Source organism: Giraffa tippelskirchi, chromosome 9 (assembly GCF_054371585.1).
Source record: "Giraffa tippelskirchi isolate mGirTip1 chromosome 9, T2T-mGirTip1v1.2.pri, whole genome shotgun sequence".
NCBI classification, from domain to species: domain Eukaryota; kingdom Metazoa; phylum Chordata; class Mammalia; order Artiodactyla; family Giraffidae; genus Giraffa; species Giraffa tippelskirchi.
The window spans coordinates 132,560,333-132,579,705 of record NC_137283.1 but is presented as its reverse complement, the minus strand read 5'-3'; the positions used below and the strand labels follow the sequence as shown (position 1 = coordinate 132,579,705).

Sequence of the window (19,373 nt, the reverse complement as noted above, 5' to 3'; positions counted from 1 at the left end):
GACATGTGCATACTGTATGCAGTTACCTGGTTATTTGTGAAAACAAAAACAAGTGGTGGGGGTTTACTCTTGAGAAATAGGAGCCCACAAATTTAAAGAAAAACAAAAAATTAGCATTCCTTTTGTCCTTTGGGTGTTGATCAAGAGAGAGTCTCCACAGCATTGTCAGTTCAAAAGTAAAGAAACACTGTCAAAGTGTAGCTTTGTGGTTGCAAATTAACATTGTTGATGAAAACTGTGGAGTCAACATCTTTAGCTGACTCTTCATGAAAAGAAAAAAATAGAGGAGGTTTTCCAATATAAACCAAGAGCATTCAAATAACTATTTAACTCTGTGCTAGTGAAAAAAACCCAATATGCCATGTAATATTAACTACAGTTTCAGTTACTATTAATTTGGCTGGAGGTTTTGCGAGAAAGCATCACTTTTCCAGGTAAATCCTAAATTAACAAGTTAGTAGTAGGTCCACAAGTGTTGCTTAACACTTAGCAATTATAATCAAATGGGTTAGAAAAATGTTTTCTTTATAGTCTAGTATTAATTTGTTTGTTTCTGGCCTAATCTTATCCTTTTTAATAATCATTTAAAACAGTAACTGTGTGCTGTTTTTTCTGAGATATCCTTTGATGTCTTTTTCTTATCAAAACTAAAACCTTCAAATTACAAATCTTGCAGTGATAAAAGAAGAAAAGACAAGTAAATACTTGATATTGTGTGGTAAGTGCTTCACTGAAAAATCAAGTTAGTCTCTGAATAGATTGTTGCTTATAAAGTCTTTTTTAATATAGTTCAGTGTTTGTGATACATTCTCTTGTGGACCCATTGAACTATGAACAAGTAAACAGATTCTAGGAAGAAAGGGTGAGGATTCAAGCTTGTGCAGAGCTAAAATGTTGTTGTGCTCAGTCATGTCTAACTCTTTGCTGCCCCCATGGACTCCCACCAGGCTCCTTTGTCCGTGGAATTTTCCAGGCAAGCGTACTGGAGTGGGTTGCCACTTCCTACTCCAGGTACTCCTGACCCAGGGATCAAGCCCTCATCTCTTGCGTCTCCTGCTTTGAAAGGCGGATTCATTACCCCAGCTCCACCTGGGAAGCCCTAAATGTTTATTTCTATCTTATTCTGGAGGTATTGGAAGCCAGCTCCATTCACTCAAGACTTGGTTCTACAGAAGGAACAAAGTTCTTTAAAGTCTCATTATTAGTCTGGGAGCTGAGAGAAATCCATTCCTTCCTCCTGTTTTGGTGTAAATATCCCAACTCCATGCATTTTAGCACCCCAAGTTTTGTGTTTTCAGCTGACCTGTACCAAGACAAAAGCTACCTGGGAACGCTGATGGGAATAGTCTGATCTCTTTAGCTATTCATGTCAGCTGAGTTTTCAGATCCCCAACCCAGGAGGCCCTCAGTGGAATTAACTTAAGCATCATTTTTATAGCTCCCAAGGACCTATGGTTTTACTGAGGAAAAACTGTCTCTAAGGCCTGCCACTGTTCTTGGTCTCTATCAGTTTCTGGGAGGTTCCCCCCTCCCCCCATTATCAGCAATGATCATTCTGGTTCTAGTTAGGTATTAAGTTTGTTCTAATGCTAAGAACTCCAATCAGCAGTTGCCTAGAATTATACCTTAACGATTGATCAATCTGAAGAAAACAGGAGAAAAAAGTCGTTCCATCATTTGGGTTTTGAGAGAGAGACAGTTCTGTTTGTTTCACTGCTTCTTTCTCCTCTTGTCCAATGACGAAGGAGTAAAACTCTTCAGGTGCAAAGTGGGGACGGTGCTGCGACCTCTGTCAGTGTCCTTCCCCAGCCCCACTGTCCGCTGCTGGTGTCTCTTCCATGTGAGACAGAAAAAAGAAAATGTAATTTTTGGACTGCCTTACAGTGGTTGAAGCCAATGCTTGAAATTTAATTTTCCCTTCTAACAGTGAATAGTACTAGAACCGGAGAAGGCAATGGCAACCCACTCCAGTATTCTTGCCTGGAGAATCCCAGGCACGGGGGAGCCTGGTGGGCTGCCATCTATGGGGTCGCAGAGAGTCAGACACGACTGAAGCGACTTAGCAGCAGCAGCAGCAGTACTAGAACTTCAGTCCGAATGTGTATGTTTTCCTTGTCTCTTCCTTTATTGAGGAAGAACTTATATCTGCCCCTTTATTTCTACCACAAATTTTGAGGTAGACTCAACTAGTGTTTGGGGCTTCCCAGGTAGCTCAGTGGTAAAGAATCTGCCTGCCAAGCAGGAGACCTTGGGTTCAATCCCTGGGTCAGGAAGATCCCCCAGAGAAAGAAATGGCCCCACTCCAGTATTCTTGCCTGGAAAATCCAATGGACAGAGGAGCCTGGTGGGCTACAGTCCATAGGGTCGCAAAATGTCAGACACAACTCCGTGACTAAATAGCAGCAGCAGCAACTATTGTTTAGGATTCGAATAAGGCTCAGCTGTAGTTTGTGTTTCCCAAGTGGCTCAGTAGTAAAGAATGGTGCCAATGCAGGAGCCACAGGAGATGGGATTTTGATCCCTGGGTTAGGAAGATGCACTGGAGGAAATGACAACCCACTCCAGTTATTCTCACCTGGGGAAATCCCACGGACAGAGGACTCTGGCAGGCTATGGTCAGTGGGGTCTCAGTCAGACACGACTGAGCATGCACACAGCTATTGTTTTGTTCATTCTCAAAACCTAGATCAGTATATACCCCCAAGTATTTTTTTTATAGAGGGACTATATGTATTTTAATAATATATAACATTTTCATCTATCCTTCATCAGATTTTTTTTTTTGTAGTAGTCTGAAAAGAGCTAATCAACTATCTTGTGTAGCCTGAAAGATGTTCATCCTTGTCCCTGGTTACTTTTGATTAATAAATGAATTTTCCATTAATTAGGCTGACTCCTAGCTTTGGTTTTAGCAACTTGAGGAAAGGAACATTGTACCTATACAGAACTAGAAATACTCAAACATTAACTGGAGTCTGGGCAAGAAGCCAGCAATATCAAACTAGTTCTAGGGTTGATATATTTGTGTCCAAAAAACCCAGGGAGTCTGTCATCATCAAGGGCATAGTTAGTTTTTAGCCCAGCCAGCAGTTTTCACGTTGTCATTTCTAGAAATTCAACCTGGGAATATAGATACATCCTAAGGTTTTAGGATAGTATTGTTTCTCTGTGACATTCTTTTCTGTGGAATAGTTCAGCAATGTGGGTGGGGGAGGTGGGGAGTAGGGAATGGGGAAGTGGAGGTCATGCTGATGTCTTTTTGAAGATGCAAGCCTAGTCTGCATTTCTTGGAACAAATCATCAATTTTTCATTCCCTCCTTCTACATCCTTTTTTTTTTTTTTTTTTTTTCTGGAAAATCATTTGTTTTATGTAATCTAATCTCCTTGTTTTGATTTTAAAAAACCAGAAATACAAAGTAATTCAACATTACTTTAGAATAAAAGATAAAAGCATTCCACTCACAAGGGAAAATAAAAATAACAGTGTTGATCTACATCCTTTTTTAAAAACTATTTTAAAAATTTACTTATTTTTGGCTGTGCTGAGTCTTTCTTGTTGTGTGCAGGCTTTGTCTAGTTGTGCACGGGCTTCTCATTGCAGTGGCTTCAGGGCATGTGGGCTTCAGTAGTTGTAGTGTGAAGCTTAGTTGCTCTGCATGTGGAATCTTCCTGGACCAGGGACTGAACTGGTGTCCCTTGCACTGCAAGGCAGATTCTTAACCATTGGACCACCAGGGAAGCCCACCTCTTTCTACATCTTTAAGTTGCTTATTATGTTTGAATATCTTATATCAATTTTAAAAGAGTTGTAAGTCATTGCAGAGTTAAACTGATGAATCTCTTAGAAACCTTCAATTCTAAGTCACCTGGTAAAAGCATTCAAAAAGAGTCCAAACTAAATGCTCATTCTCTGCTTCTACTAACATTTATCACACAAATGGGCAGTGATAATGGCAGGGCATGCTGAGAAGGAAAATGCACAATCATAATCACTTCCTCAAGCACGTCATAAACTTATTAAAAATATTAGTACTTGTTTGCGTTGTATTTTTACACTGAGTGTTTTCATGTAGGTTACTCCATTAAATAAACATTTGAGACCTACACTTCCCTATCTTTCCCCAAATGCCTGAAATTCAACATAGACCCAAGAGACTGAGGTTTATCTTTGTGTTCCAAGCTTGCTTCTCTGGCTGTCACTCCTGACACTATCTGTTTTAAAGGCTCCCAGGTAGGAAAGGGGAGAATCTCTTTGAGCTCTTTCTTCTCCATCTGATAGGAAATAATGTCTACTCAAGTTTGGAAAAGCCTACCCAATCTTTTCCTCCCATCCATTCTGCTGGCTACTATTTTGGTTGAGTCAGCTCCTTCCATCTTTCACCAGCTCTGTTGAGCATCCTGTAATACTCCGCTCTTTGGTCTTCTGTTTGTGCTACAGCCAGAGAGGTCTATTTGGGCTTTCAAAAAATTTAGGTGCCTGACCATGATGGTTTCCAGATTACATGATAAAATGCCACACATCCAGATCATCTATGAATTTCTCAGATGTACAAGGTACATCTCAATTTGCCTTCACTTTCTAAATTGATCTCCTTCCTTTTCTCACTGTTTTACCCCATAATCTAGCTGTGTTGATCTTTTGTTTCTTCAATGTATTAATCTTGCGCCTGTATCTCCTGTGTCTTCTACTGTAATATCTTTCTCCATCTTCTCCAAATGGTGTATTTTATTCATTTCCTGGAGATCCAGACCTAATTGATCTGTTTATTAGCTTCTCCTGAAACAACCTAATTAATATTAAAGCAGTTGCTTCCCTGGTGGCCTATAGTCCATGGGGTTGCAAAGAATCAGACACGACTGAGCGACTAACATTTTCAATTTTTCTTTTTTTCTGTAGTCACTAAAATTATTGGTAGTTTATTCACTTCATGTTAATACTTAATATTGATTATGTGCCTTTTGCTTGCCAGATACTGCGTTTAGTTCCTGAAGATACAGGAATGAAAATATGCGGTCTTGCTCTCTCCATGAATGTCTAGTGGCAGGACACCTCCAAAGTGAGAGACTCGACAGGGTCAAAGCAGGATGCTGTTTGATGTCATTATTACTATTGTTATTACAGAGTTTGGTCCTTCTTTAGACTAGGCTTCTTTCTTCAGCCCTGTGGGTTCACTTAGGCAACTAGTCTACTTAATCCTGAAACTGAATTAAAGGGCCAGAGAGTGTGACTTATTGGAATAGAACCATCATGATTGGAACAAAAATATAGTATCAGATGTCTAACTGGCATTTTTACTTTTTAAGTTTTTTCAACCAATAGTCCTAACAGATCTCTTTTCTCATTCCCTGCATATATTGTTTTTATTTTATTTGTTTTAGATAGACCTTCTTTTAGAGTACTGTTAGGTTCATAGCAAAATTGAGATGATGATACAGCCATTTATTACATACCTAGCCTTCCCCATTATCAACATCTCCCACCAGAATGATAACATTTGTTACAACTGATGAACCTACAGTGACACCTCATAATCACCCAGAGTTCATACTTTACAACAAGGTTCACTCTTGGTATTATGCTTTCTATGGGTTTGGATAAATGTATGATAACACACAGGCTTCCCAGGTGGCTCGTTGGTAAAGAATCTGCCTGTCAATTCAGGAGACATGGTTCGACCCCTGAGTCGAGAAGCTCCCCTGGAGAAGGAAATGACAACCCACTAAAGTATTCTTGCCTGGAGAATTCCATGGACAGAGGAGCCTGGGGGGCTACAATCCATGGGCTCGCAGAGTTGGACGTGACTTAGCGGCTGAGCACACAAAACACATGATGACGTGTATCTATCGTTCATATCATACAGAGTATTTTCACTGCCCTAAAAGCACTCTGTGTTCTGCTTATTCATCCCTTTCTTCCCTTCCCTACCCTCAACCCCTGGGAACCACTGATGTTTTTATTGTTTGCAGAGTTTTGCCTCTTGCAGAATGTCATATAGTTGGAATCACGCAGTATGTAGTCTATTCAGATTGGCTTTCATTTAGTAATATGCATTTATTTTCCCATTGTCTTTTCGTAACCTACTAGCTCATTCTTTTTAGTGATGAATAATATTGCATTGTCTTTGGCTATACCACAGTGCATTCTTTCTAATTATTTGTGTTTTCTTCTTCTGTTGGACTTGGGTCTTTAGGGGGTCAAGGCTTTGTTTGGTTCCAGGCACATATTATAGTATGCACCTAATTAATGGTTGTTGTGTGAATAAGTCATAGGTGAATATATGAGATACATAATTTTTCTTGTAGTCTGTCCTTCATCTGGAAGCAGCTTCCAGACTGGATAAGTTAGTGCTTATGGAAGAGTGTGCATTTTATTTTCCTTTTTCTCTATTAGCCTGCCATCATTTCTTAAACCCAGTGGTCAGTAAAGTACAGCTCTTGAGCCAAATCTCCCCTGATACTCATTTTCATAAATAAAGTTTTAATGGTACACAACCATGCCCATTCATTTGTGTAATGTGACTGGCAGACTTGAGTGACTAAGAGAGAGACCATATGACCTATTGTGCTAAATATTCGTTTGGCCTTTACAGCAAAAGATTTCTGACCCCTGCTCTAAATGGGGAAGAAGCTAGAGTCTGAGATCAGGGTGAGAGAAATGAGTGCTTAAAGGGACTTTTCCAAAGTATCAGCTGTTAGATCCTTCAGTTCAGTTCAGTCACTCAGTCGTGTCCGACTCTTTGCAACCCCGTGGACTGCAGCATACCAGGCCTCCCTGTCCATCACCAACTCCCGGAGTTTACTCAAACTCATGTCCATTGAGTTGGTGATGCCATCCAACTATCTCATCCTCTGTCATCCCCTTCTCCTCCTGCCCTGAATCTTTCCCAGCATCAGGGTCTTTTCCAATGAGTCAGCTCTTCCCATGAGGTGGCCAAAGTATTGGAGTTTCAGCTTCAACATCAGTCCTTCCAATGAATATTCAGGACTGATTTCCTTTAGGATGGACTGGTTGGATCTCCTTGCAGTCCAAGGGACTCTCAAGAGTCTTCTCCAGCACCACAGTTCAAAAGCATCAATTCTTCGGTGCTCAGCTTTCTTTATAGTCCAACTCTCACATACATACATGACTACTGGAAAAACCACAGCTTTGACTAGACGGACCTTTGTTGGCAAAGTAACATCTCTGCTTTTTAATACGCTGTCTAGATTGGTCATAACTTTCCTTCCAAGGAGTAAGCATCTTTTAATTTCATTGCTGCAGTCACCATCTGCAGTGATTTTGGAGCCCAAAAATATAAAGTCTGCCACTGTTCCTCCATTTATTTGCCATGAAGTGATGGGACCATGTTAGATCCTTATATGGAGTAATACGTTTCTGAGATTTATTTTGATTAGTGTTGCAGGTAGAAACTATAAAAACAAATCTGGTGAAAGATCTGGTAGCTTTGTTTTACTAATCACAAGACAGATGCTTTTGACCCAAGCCAATTTTAAAACTTTAACATTAATCAGAATCACCTGAAGGGCTTGTTCAACTGCAGAATGTTTTCCCTCCCCTAAGTGAACTCCTAATTCAATAGCCTTGGGTGATGCTCCAGAAGCTGCATTGAGACAGGTTCCTGGATGTTGCTGATGCTGCTGGTCTGGGGACCACACTTTGAGAATCATTAGTTCAGAGCTATGATTCTGAGCCTCAGTTGCATCTCAGAACCATCTAGGGAGTTTAAAATTTTTCATTTTAAAAATAAAACATACTCTGCCTCATCCCAAACTTACAAATCAATCCCCAGAGTTTGTATTTTAAAAAGAGTAATTCTGAAGAAGAATCATCTTGCTTTTAGAACTGTCATGTGGACTTTTCTGGCTAAGGTGTACATGAGCTGTTTTGATGAAAACAAACTCTGTTTACAGTAAGTTCTAAAAAATTACATCCAAATATCATTCCTTTCTTAGTTTTAAGTAAAACTAAACTGGAATATTGTATGTATATTGCATTTGTCAGTGGACTGCAGAAAAATTATAGTCTAAAAAGTGCACTCAATTCAGCAGAGTTCCTTTTTTCTTACTAACTTTGTTTGTAAATTTTGTTTTTTCACTGTGTAAAAGTAGTTGTGATTCTATACTTGATAATTTCCCTTAAAGTGAGTGAGGATAACCAACAAGGACCCACTATGTAGCACAGGGAACTATTCTCAATATTTTATAATAACCTATGAGGGAACAGATTCTGAAAGAGTATATCTGTATAGCTGCTATCTGTCTGTTTATCTGAATCACTTTGCTGTACACCTGAAAGTAACACAACGTTGTAAACTAGCTATACTTCAATACTGGGTGGGGGAGTCATGAACAGCTCACATGATGCCATCGTTCCGTGGTTTCACTGTAGCGGGTTTAAATGTTCAAGTGCCTTCTAGAAATGGCTAGAAATAGCCCAAGAGGTCTTCTTTCCGGCTTTTCCTCCTCTATTTTCAGAGGGAAAGCATCCCTTACCATCTGGGTAGGTATTTTTTTTAGACAAAATCCTGTTGCTCTGTACATGCTTTGTTTAGAGACTTTGTTTCCCCTCTTCTGCCATTTCTGCATACTGTATCGCTGAATTCATTTTAATTTCGTTGATTGCTATTTGTAATGTTCTGAAGCTGAGTACTATGTCAGAATACAAATAAAGCAAAACAATCGTGAAATAATAAATGTCTAAGAAACAATTCTTTGGCACTTTGGCTGCTAATGTAGTTGCCTCAACAATTGGGAGCCACACAAAGAACTTCTAAGCCCTGTATTTAGGAAGGGTAAGCATTGCAGTCATGTTTTTGGTCTGCAGTTAAAAAAAATTTTTTTTGACCTTAAAAAGGTAGGAATAAATACAAAGATTTGAGTTTATGGATCCCCAAATCCATACAACAAAATAGCCATCAACTTCAACTACATAATTCTGCATATGGAACCATGATGATTACTAACATGAAGTGTCAGAATATGAGTTTGACAAATAGCTTTATAAAAATCATGTACTAATGTATGGAAGAACTCATTTGTTAAAGGAATTTGAATTAATTCAAGTTTGAAGTCAGCTGTCTTGAGTGAAAATTCTCACTTTTTTTTTTTTTTTTTTGCATTTCATGAGGAGATGAGGAAGTACTTAGGAGCTATTGTGAGTTACCCCAGGAAAAACCCAAAGTAATAGAGGATGATAGTTCATTACTCTATGTTGTTCTTATTTGAGCATGATCATTGGAAGAGTCAGGACTAGTTATTCAACTAGAAAAATTGATTGAAATAGAGACTCTTTCTTAATTTTTTTGAATTTCATTTCTCAAGTGGGAGCATTCTAGATTTCTCTTTTGTACATAAGCAGGGCCAGTGTTGTGAGCATTGCTGAGGGCTCTCCTTGTTTTGAGAGCAAAACAAAGTACTTCTTGTTGCTTTTTGTCTTGCTCATAGGAATGTTGTTTAGGTCAGTGGGTTCCCAAAATGAACATGCTTTGCCCACGCTCAGATGGGCCTTGTGCTGGTTTAATGCTCTGCTGTCGCTGTCTTGAAGCGCTTAATAAATACTTTCTGAACAAGGGGCCCCATGTTTTTATTTTGCACTAGATCCCATAACGAACACAGTCAGTCCTGGCAACAGGAACAGTATCTTAATCATCTTTTGTTTCCCTGCAAATTTTCAGCATTGTGCTGGATGCACAGATGAGTAAATGAATGAATGAGTGCCCCCTTTATTCAGAGAACAAAACAAAGTAGTTTTTGTTGCTTTCTGCATTGCTGAGAGGAATATGGTTTAGATGAATGGGTTCCCAAAGTGAATCTACTACAGATATGGTGAGGTGGATGGTTGAGTGGTGGGTAGAAGTGGCAGTGAATAAAATTCTTTAAACTTTTAATGAACACAGATTCTCTTCATCTTCCTGTATCAAAATTCCCTGAGAATAAAGACCAGGAATCTGTGCCTTTAAAAAAAACTCCTCAGGTCCTCTCATACATGGCAAGGACTACGATCTTCTCTTGAGCTGTGCAAGGCCTGTAGGTCTGTGGATGTGGGTTTCTGGCTTGTCAAGGCTGTCAAGAAAAAAGCCTGTTTCAAGGACATCAAGTATAATTTAGAGGACAGTGGGGTATAACCAGGCTAAGAATTAGCACAACACTCCCAAGCCCAAGATGATCCTGTGTGCTAGCTATGGGGCTACCATTTGTCCCATCACTTCTACACCTGTTGGAAGGAGTATAAGAGTCTATGAAGTTTATGCTCCCAAAGCATGAGGTGAAGGTTGGCATTACAAACCATGCTGTAGCATAAAGGACCAACCTGCTACAGCCTGCTGGGAAGTTGAGATTTACTTCTAAGTAGTGGGCGGAAGGTAGATGAGACAACAACTAACAGTAAGGGATAAAAATTATCCAGAAATAGAAAGTAACTTTTCAACTACCTGCATGATTTATTTTTATTATGTCAGTTCAGTTCACTCACTCAGTCATGTCCGACTTTGCAACCCCATGAATTGGAGCATGCCAGGCCTCCCTGTCCATCACCAACTCCTGGAGCCTAGCCAAACTCATGTCCATTGAGTCAGTGATGCCATCCAAACATCTCATCCTCTGTCATCCTTCTCCTCCTGCCTTCAATCTTTCTCAGCATCAGGGTCTTTTCAGATGAGTCAGCTGTTCGCATCAGGTGGCCAAAGGATTGGAGTTTCAGCTTCAACATCAGTCCTTCCAATGAACACCCAGGACTGATCTCCTTTAGGATGGAATGGATGGATCTCCTTGCAGTCCAAGGGACTCTCAAGAGTCTTCTCCAACACCACAGTTCAAAAGCATCAATTCTTTGGCACTCAGCTTTCTTTATAGTCCAACTCTCACATCCATACGTGACTACTGGAAAAACCATAGCTTTGACTAGACGGACCTTTGATGGCAAAGTAATGTCTCTGCTTTTTAATATGCTGTCTAGGTTGATTATAACTTTCCTTCCAAGGAGTGAGCGTCTTTTAATTTCATGGCTGCAATCACCATCTGTAGTAATATTGGAGCCCCCAAAAATAAAGTCAGCCACTGTTTCCCCATCTATTTGCCATGAAGTGATGGGACCGGATGCCATGATCTTAGTTTTCTGAATGTTGAGCTTTAAGCCAACTTTTTCACTCTCTTCTTTTACTTTCATCAAGAGGCTCTTTAGTTCTTCAGTTTCTGCCATAAGGGTGGTGTCATCTGCATATCTGAGGTTATTGATATTTCTCCCGGCAATCTTGATTCCAGCTTGTGCTTCATCCAGCCCAGTGTTTCTCATGATGTACTCTGCATATAAGTTAAATAAGCAGGGTGACAATATACACCCTTGATGTACTCCTTTGCCTATTTGGAACCAGTCTGTTGTTCCATTCCAGTACTAACTGTTGCTTCCTGACCTGCATACAGGTTTCTCAAGAGGCAGGTCAGATGGTCTGGTATTCCCATCTCTTTCAGAATTTTCCAGTTTATTGTGATCCACACAGTCAAAGTCTTGGGCATAGTCAATAAAGCAGAAGTAGATGTTTTTCTGGAACTCTCTTGCATTTTTGATGATCCAACAGATGTTGGCAATTTGATCTCTGGTTCCTCTGCCTTTTCTAAAACCAGCTTGAATATCTGGAAGTTCACGGTTCACGTATTGCTGAAGCCTGGCTTGGAGAATTTGGAGCATTCCTTTACTAGCGTGTGAGATGAGTGCAATTGTGTGGTAGTTTGAGCATTCTTTGGCATTGCCTTTCATTGAAACTGGAATGAAAACTGACCTTTTCCAGTCCTGTGGCCACTGCTGAGTTTTCCAAATTTGCTGACATACTGAGTGCAGCACTTTCACAGCATCACCTTTGAGGATTTGAAATAGCTCAACTGGAATTCCATCACCTCCACTAGCTTTGTTCATAGTGGTGCTTCCTAAGGCCCACTTGACCTCACATTCCAGGTTGTCTGGCTCTAGGTGAGTGATCACACCATCATGATTAACTGGGTCGTGAAGATCTTTTTTGTACAGTTCTTCTGTGTATTCTTGCCACCTCTTCTTAATATCTTCTGCTTCTGTCAGGTCCATACCATTTCTGTCCTTGATTGAGCCCATCTTTGCATGAAATATTCCCTTGGTATCTCTAATTTTCTTGAAGAGATCTCTAGTCTTTCCCATTCTATTGTTTTCCTCTATTTCTTTGCATTGATCTTATTACTTAGTAAATATATTTTCCCAGCATCTATTGTGTGTCAGATACTATGTCAGGCACTAGGCTACAGAGGTGACAAAAAGGGTTAATTCTTTATGTCATGGAAACTGAATTCTGATGAGGTAAGAGAGACCTTTACAAAACATGTCAGAGTTATGAGTGTTGTGAAGAGAATGTGATAGTGTGTGAAAGGTTATGGACCTCACAGTGGGTGAGGGATGTTTACTTCTCTTCTTTGCATACCAAATGTAGATGCTACACTAATGTGTTAACTTGTCAAGAACTCAGTTCTCTTAGCCTTAGAAGCCAAGGTGGAATTCGCCTTCTTGGCCAGGCCATTGAACAGTTTGGTTGTACAGGATGGTTTTGGAGGGTTTAGACTGACTTTAGTGCTATTCTGTCAGTACTATAATAGCAAGTAGCTCCTTTCCAGTTGTTAGATGTGTTAATTGAATGCTAACTGTGAGAGGTTAAACTAACATTATTGTCTTCGTTTTCCTAATAAATATGTCTGGCTGGCTTGAGAAAGATAAAAACAAAATGCTAAGCAGGTGATGTTCTTTGTCTGCTAATATTTAGGTTGACTTTTGGCAGTTTTCCCCCTTATTTTATATTTACTGAAATACAGAAATCAAGACTGGCTAATGAGTAAATGGTTAAAGTGATGACATTTTTAATGTTAAATATTTCATTATAATAAGCTAAGAGAAGGATGTGTAGAATTAAACATGTGAGTTTTATAATGTATGGAACATAGGGAAAGAAATCAGGTGGAATTGTTCTTATTGTCTAAACTAAAACAAATACTTCTATGAAAAAGGATCTTTCCAAAAGTTGGCATTTTTAGACAATATATATTAGAAGCACTTAACACATAGATGCTTTCCTAGTTCTTTCTGATTACGAAAATCAACTGTTATATTGTAGCAATCTTTCTTGAAAATTTAGGTTTATTTAAATATCAATTAGTAGTTCTATAAGTGTTATGAGTACTTAGACCAAATAGATGACTTTTATTTTGCTTTAAACTACAGCTAATACTTAAACAGATAAATTATATAGTATTTGCTTTGTGCCAAGTACATATATCAATGCATTTAATCCCCATAAAAGAAAAACCCCAGTGAGATAGATATTATCATGATCCCTGTATGACAGATGTTGAAACTTCACCACAGAGAAATCGAGTGGGAAGTCTGAGGTCCCTGGGGTCTGTGTGGAGAAGCTGGGGTTTGAGCCCCACCTACTGGGACTGGAGTCACTACTCTCAGCCTTCACATGGTACGCGCATCACAGGAGAGTTGCTAGTAAGTAGAAAGCAAGGGTACTCCAGTTACTGTACAAATCTGTATTTGTTTGGCACAAATAGGTGCTGATCCAACCAAGAATTGTTGTCATTCAGTAGCTAAGTTGTGTCTGACTCTATTTTATACCATGGACTGCCGCATGCCAGGCTTCCCTGTCCTTCACCATTTCCTGGAGTTTGCTCAAATTCACGTGCATCGAGTCGGTGATGCCATCCAATCATCTCATCCTCTGTTTCCCCCTTCTCCTCCTGCCTTCAGTCTTTCCCAGCATCAGGATCTTTTCCAATGATGTGTATGGCTGAGTCTCTTTTTGTCTACCTGAAACTACCATAACATTGTTGACTGGCTATACTCCAATACAAAATTAAAAGTTTTAAAAAAATGAGAGTGATCAGAGCAGGTGGTCTAAAATACTGAAAACTCTATAACTTAAAACAAATATTTTCACTTCATGAATCTTGTTGGTAAATCTAGCATCAGGGTCTCTTCCAATGAGTCAGCCCTTTGCATCAGGTGGCCAAAGTATTGGAGCTTCAGTTTCAGTATCAGTCCTTCCAATGAATAGTCAGGACTGATTTCCTTTAGGATGGACTGGTTGGATCTCCTTTCAGTCAACCAAGTATTGACTCCTGAGAATTCCATTGTATAGGAATGTTTCAGTTCAGTTCAGTCGCTCAGTCGTGTCTGACTCTTTGCGACCCCATGAATCGCAGCACGCCAGGCCTCCCTGTCCATCACCAACTCCCGGAGTCTACCCAAACCCATGTCCATCGAGTCGGTGATGCCATCCAGCCATCTCATCCTCTGTCGTCCCCTTCTCCTCCTGCCCCCAATCCTTCCCAGCATTAGGGTCTTTTCCAATGAGTCAACTCTTCGTATGAGGTGGCCCAAGTATTGGAGTTTCAGCTTCAACATTAGTCCTTCCAATGAACACCCAGGACTGATCTCCTTTAGGATGGACTGGTTGGATCTCCTTGCAGTCCAAGGGACTCTCAAGAGTCTTCTCCAACACCATAGTTCAAAAGCATCAATTCTTCGGCGCTCAGCTCTCTTCACTGTCCAACTCTCACATCCATACATGACTACTGGAAAAACCATAGCCTTGACTAGACGGACCTTTGTTGGCAGAATAGTGTCTCTGCTTTTTAACATGCTATCTAGGTTGGTCATAACCTTCCTTCCAAGGAGTAAGCGTCTTTTAATTTCATGGCTGCATTCACCATCTGCAGTGATTCTGGAGCCCCCCAAAATAAAGTCTGACACTGTTTCCACTGTTTCCCCATCTATTTCCCATGAAGTGATTGGACCAGATGCCATAATCTTAGTTTTCTGAATGTTGAGCTTTAAGCCAACTTTTTCACTCTCCTCTTTCACTTTCATCAAGAGGCTCTTTAGTTCTTCTTCGCTTTCTGCCATAAGGGTGGTGTCATATGCATATCTGAGGTTATCGATATTTCTCCTGGCAGCAGTATTAAAACTAGCTGCCATTAATTGACTGCTTACATGGATCATAAACTCTAATAATAGGGACCTTACGTATTTCTTTTCTTAAAAAACATAACATCCCTCTGAGATACAGTGATGATGATACATATTATGATGCCCATTTTATAGATGATGAAACAGTCTGAATGAAGTATGTAACTTTTTCCAAATTACAGCTATTTGTCTGACTCCAAAGCCACTGAATACTTAAGTTTCTGTAATGAATATTGTGCATACCTTAGTTCTATGCCCTTAATACTGTTAGTAAATGATGATGATTATGAGCAGTAAGGGGCTTCCCTTGTGGCTCAGCTGGTAAAGAATCCACCTGCAATGTGGGAGACCTGGATTCGATCCCTGGGTTGGGAAGATCCTCTGGAGAAGGGAAAGGCCACCCACTCCAGTATTCTGGCCTGGAGAATTTCATGAGCAGTATAGTCCATGGGGTTGGCAAAGAGTCGGACATGACTGAGGGACTTTCACACACACACACACGAGCAGTAAATAGTGTCAACAGGGTGTTATGGAGAATGTACCCCCCCCATTCCAGAATAATATATAATCCCATATATAAGGAAATACATTAATTATCTGTGCTTTACCTCCAGAAAGCAGTAATTCTGCTTCATATGAAAAATGAGGCCAGGCCTTTGGACTGGATGATCTCTTTCCAGAATAAGCCTTTCATCTTTCCAGCCAGGATGTGAATTTAGCTAAATATTCCCTGAAGTAACACTAGATGGCGCATGAGAACAAAAGAGTTGGGAGCCATTTATAGGATGCATGCAACCCTTATTTTGAATTAGAATAGAATTTATTTTCTGAAGTGAATCATTGATTTCAGGCAACCGATAACTAACCTAAGGAACACTGGACTTGATATTCTGCTGATATAAAACTCTACCTTGTCTCCAATTTGGAGTAGAACCAGGATAAATCTAAACCCAAAGCCAATTCTTTATTTTCAGCAGAACATTAACCAAACAGATGTCCTGGCATCATTTCTATAAAGTAATTCTGGCCCTACCACGGCAAAATTAAACTGAGTATCTGAAAGAGATGATATAGCCATGGGATATTCCTAGGAGCTATATAAAATGAATTTCTGTGCTTTCTTGGACATTGCAGTATGTGTTATCAGGAATGTGTGTTTGTGACATTATTCAATGCACAAAAAAAATAGCCCAAAAGGGTGCACAGTTATTCTCTAGAAGTATTTGTCTTTAGGTCATGAAACTTCCATAGTTTTGGGCTCTATTAACTCTGTTTGTATCTTCAACTATCACTTCAATTTTTTTTTTTTCATTTCTTTTTTGATCATCTGTGTTTTGAGGAATTACAGAGCCTAGTGAGACAGAGTAAAGCAAAAGGTAGAAAACAAAGGAAAGAAATTACAAGGGTGGAGATAAAGGATGATGTATTCAGATGAGAAGCTCTAATGCAACCCAGGGCCATGTAATTTAATATAATTTTCTGAATGTTTCTGAAAAATAAAAAATAATGGTGGGTAGATTAGTTTTAAGCCCTGTACTTTCAAATTAAAACCAAAAGTAAAAGGGCCACACTAGCCTATGTTAATTTTTAAAAACAGCTTTTCAGGAGAGAAGAAAAATAGCATTCTTAAGGAAATGCCTCATGAGTGTCTTTGCTCTTCACAACTATATAAACTATTAGGAGCTAACCAGTTGATGTAGAGACAGGTCACTTGTTTTGAAACAAGTCAAAGAGTTAGTTTATTGTGTGCTTACTGTGTGCTCAACATTCGCTTGTTTGTTATCTCTTTTAATTTTCCCAACAGTTTTGTCAGGGAAGGGGTTCATTTATTACCCTCATTTTATGGATGGAAAAACTGAGACTTAAGGGAGTAAAGTAATAAGCTTAGGGTCTTGTAACTACTGATGGGAGGAGCCTGGTCTAATTCTTTGAACTGTGTTAGTATGGTCTTCCCTTGAGAAAAGTGTGGCATGAAAGGCAGACCTATGCCATATGGTGAATTAATTGAAATATTCTTTAGATATCTTCTCAATGTTCTCTTCTCTCTCAGTCATACTCCAGGGTCCTCACCTGCTTGCTGCTCTTCCTCACTTCCCACCTCTTTCCCAGAGAGGTTGAAGCACCATGCCTGCCTGTGTGTGTGCTAAGTCGCTTCGGTCATGTTCAACTCTTTGCAACCCTATGGGCTGCAGCCCACCAGGTTCTTCTGTCCATGGGATTTTCCCAGCAAGAATACTGGAGTGGGTTGCCATGCCCTCATTCAGTGAATCTTTCTGACCTAGGGATCAAACCTGCGTCTCTTATGTCTCCTGCATTGGCCAGCAGGGTCTTTACCACTCGCGCCACCTGGTAAGTTACCATGAAAGTGAAGTGAAAGTGTAAGTCACTCAGTGGTGTCTGACTCTTTGCCATCCCATGGACTGTAGCCTCCCAAGCTCCTCTGTCCATGGAATTTTCCAGGCAAGAATAGTGGAGTGGGTTGCTATTCCCCTCTCCAGGGAATCTTCCTGACCCAGGAATTGAACCCAGGTCTCCAGAATTGCAGGCAGATTCTTTACCGTCTGAGCCACTAGGGAAGCCATAGGTTACTTACAAAAAAAAAAAAAGCTGTTTCACCAGTGATTGTGATCCCTTGCAGGTAACATGATGCTTGAATTCAGATTCTACTGTTACTAAGCCAGATAGTGTGAAAAACAAATTTGTTTTTTTATATTTAGGGGCTGCTTTCTTAGATTTGAACACAGTTCATTTTATTCAGCTCCACAGTTGTATGCAACTCTCATGTATTGGCGATTAACTAATCTTGATTAATTTTGAGAGGATGACAGAAATATAAAAAATCTCAGGAAGGAAAATATATTTTGTTTAGGCTCCCAGATCACCCATGATATGGCAGCAGAGGCATGCCCACCAACATGCTAGACTTGTGTCTAAGAAAGTTATCCATAAAATTAAAGTTTTTTAGTAATTTAGGGGCTGAATGAGTGGAAGATTATAATGAAATATGTTATTTTGGCACAAGCTCAAAAGAGCCTTGGAGAATAGGATGTGGTTCATTGTATGCTAAATCTGCTTTGTGATGAGCTTGGTGAAATCGAGCAAGTCTCTCAACCTCTGTAGTCTCAGAACCTCATCTGTAACAGGTGAGGTGGGGGGTTTGATGTGCTTAATATCTTGCTAAGCTTTAACTGTCTAGGATTTTTTTTTAGGCTCCACACCTGAAGAGAGTAATCAAAAGTAGGGCATGCAATTTTAATCAAAGCCAAAAATTATTTCAGGACAGTGTTGTTATAATTAATATTCAAAAGTTCTTAGAGATCCTTAGATGAAAGCTAAAAAGGAAAGACGATCATGGCTTAACAAATTCAATGAGTAATTAATTGCAGATGACTAACGCTCTTCTTCGCCCTTCAGGGGCACAGGAATAGGATAAGCAATAAAAGTGACTCAAATTCTTCCTGGCATGCCGAAAAGAGCCAAAGGAAATTTCTGATGTAATTTAGCTTGCGTAGTCTTCTATCCTTGTTAATTATTGTGAAATAGAATCTGCTTAATATCTAACAGTCCTTCTAACCTCATTTGTAATTCTGAACAGTCTAATAACATCCTTTGTCAACAGTGTCAAATAACCACAAATTTCATTTCACAGAGAATTTGGTAGTACTCCATCTCTCCTACTTCCTCAGTTCTTTATTTATTGCGTCTGTATGATCTCACTTTTATGTGGAATCTGAAAAAGATGGAACTCATAGAAACAGACCATATTGGTGGTTGCTGGAGGCGAGGGAAATGGGTGAAGGGGGTCAAAAGGTACACATTTCCGGGTATAAGATTAAAAAGTCCTAGAGCTGTAGTGTGCAGCCTGATACTTAATATTGTATTGTATATCTTAAAGTTGCCAACAGAGTAGGTCTTAAAGGTTCTCATCTTAAGAAAAAATAAAAAAACTATAATGATGTGAGGCAGTGGATGCTATTGTTAACTAATTGTGGTGATCATTTATTATGTGTGTGTGTGTGTGTATATATATATCACATAACTTTGTTGTGTTCCTCTAATACAACACATGTCAGTTCCATCTCAATAAAATTGGGGAAGAATTAGCGCAGATGTTTGCTCAGTCTTATAACAATGTGATCTTCTCTTTCTAATGGAATGGTGCTGGACAATGACCAACTTCTTAGTGCTAGTAAAAGTTTAGAGAGGCATTGTCATAGGCTGGGTCAGTGGGTCCAAAGTGGAGACTAGAATGAGAGGGGTTAGATTGGAAGGGGTCTTAGAAGTTATTTGTTCATCTTTATTTCTTTTTACGTATAAGGAGACTAAGACCAGAGAAGTTAGGCATTTGTTTCTGGTCACAGGACGGGTTAGTGTTAGAGCCAGAACAAG

The 19,373-nt window shown here is 39.6% G+C and overlaps 1 protein-coding gene across 3 annotated transcripts in view; it reads left to right on the top strand.

Moving 5' to 3' along the window:
- The window catches only part of ARHGAP18 (Rho GTPase activating protein 18), a 204,371-nt gene that overhangs the window by 620 nt on the left and 184,378 nt on the right, over window positions 1–19,373 (top strand). The window lies entirely within an intron of this gene.